This window comes from Dreissena polymorpha, chromosome 4 (assembly GCF_020536995.1).
Source record: "Dreissena polymorpha isolate Duluth1 chromosome 4, UMN_Dpol_1.0, whole genome shotgun sequence".
In the NCBI taxonomy this organism is placed as follows: Eukaryota; Metazoa; Mollusca; class Bivalvia; order Myida; family Dreissenidae; genus Dreissena; species Dreissena polymorpha.
In genome coordinates this window covers 30,799,773-30,802,011 of record NC_068358.1, presented here as the reverse complement: position 1 = coordinate 30,802,011, position 2,239 = coordinate 30,799,773, and positions in this window count along the sequence as shown.

Here is a 2,239-nt window from a genome sequence, read left to right as displayed (position 1 = left end):
TTTAAAATATCGTGTATGTGTAACAATTCAAATTGAATATTAAAAAATGAAATAGTGATCAGTGAAACATAAAAACTGCTGCGGCATCGCCAAATCAACATGCTTCAACGTTAAAACGTGGTTAATATAAAAACCGAGGGTGCACTAATAAAACAATATGATGCCTATTTTTATATTCGATGTAATTTGAATGAGGTTAGGAAATTGTGTTATAAGACTCTATACTAAAAATCTATAACTGTTTGATCTAATGAAAATGATGAACACTGTTTGATGTGTCAACTTGAAATTCGTACCGATATTCAATTATGTTTCTAAAAGTGTTTTTTGGACAGTGGTTACAGTAAATAAAATGAAATTATAGTAACCACGTGTTCTACTGAGTATCATATTGGTCTAGAATACTAAACAAAGTAATTATAAATGACAAATATTATGTGAACACTGTGTTCTTCAAGTCAACGTTTATAAAATACGTGATTGGTAAATTATTAACCAATCATAAACCTATAATGCTTACAAATTGTGCATATGTTTAATGATTCGTAAGAATATAAACAATTGAATTGATTAGACGTAATGTGCAATAATTTACATCTTTATTTTACTATATTGTAACGGTTGGTAGGCCTATTCCAATTTAATGACCTCTGAAACGGACTCTTCTTTATAGTACATGTTACCTGGCTGCAAGACAAAAATATGATTCGGCTATTTATTGAAACAATTGATATTAACAATTCAGGTTTCTTTTTTGCACAATGCTCATCATATGTTAGTGTATGACACCCTTCATTTAATAAAATCTGTCTGATTAAATGAGGAAACAAAACTTCAATGTGTTTATTATCAGTATATCACTCTAACGTTTCAAGCCGACCAAAAATGTCGTCCATGTTTATGCACATATTGTTGACGCTTTTAATCATTTGACAAATGGCATGACTATATGTATTCATATATTTAAATGGACACTAATAGTCCTCGGAATACAACATTGGTATTTTTCTATTAAAATACTTAAGGAAGTATGCTGTCATCGTATTTTAAGCCAGCTTGTAAACAAATAAGCAAACATCAGGCCCATTTAATATGAATTCCATATTGTAAAACGTTTGTTAATAAACGATTCAGATTTAGACAGTACTCGCAGCATTAACGGTGACCCCAAGTACACATCATGTTTTGAATGACTGATGACCGATAGTGCATTAAGGGACGACCATAGAAAAGTAAGTGACTATGAACATAAAACGTTTTAAAAGTGCGCATACCACAAGCACTTCTTTTTAATTATTATTGGTGTGTCGTTAATGCAGAGAACATATATCTGCAGTTGAAGTAGCAGTACATAAATTATTCTAACGGTCTTCCGTTCGTGTATGTAAGGAGTTTTGACTTATTTAAATACATTTTCAATGCAGGACCATACATGCAATACAGCACTATAAACTGGGTTTTGCTTTGCAAGATTTAATGTTCATTGATGAAAAGCACACCTAGCATATTGTCGGACCCCCTCAAGCAAAAAACGATTCTTACATAAAATAACAATTGCGTGATATTACTTATTAATGTTTTGCATAATGCCTGTCCGGAATCACCTATACCAAGGTATTGTATCTTAATTTTTCACAATTATCATTCATGATAAGCATAGGCTTAAACATATTTCTTACATATTGCAATTAAATGAACACATATAAACATGTTTATATACATTACACAAATTCATTTAAACTTAATTGACAATAACGACTTATTTTGTTAATATTTGCTATGTCTCCAACCTTTTTCCGCCAAATATTATTCAGTATCACTGAGTTTGGTCACTCATTACAATCCCAACATTCAACAATTTATAAACTTAAAAAGAAGGATTTCATGCTTATTTTAGAATGCTTCATAGTTTATAAGAAAATATTTCTTTTTCGTGTAAAGCGATAGACTAATGTATATGAATTATGAAAACGTCTTAATACATGCGTCTTTTTGAGTCGTTTTGAGGCATGGAGACTTACAGACAAAATGCTATTGAATTACAACATAAATAAACATGGGTTAATCATATTCTCCAAATGTAATTTAAACAGTCATATATTTAATTGCGTTTACAATTTGAAGCTGGTTGGCCTGGGACTTTCACGCTATCGTTACTATTGTTATGTCTACTTGCTTATAAATGAACGATGGGTACCTCGGAGTAAATACAAAACAAAACACTCAATGTATAGACTTA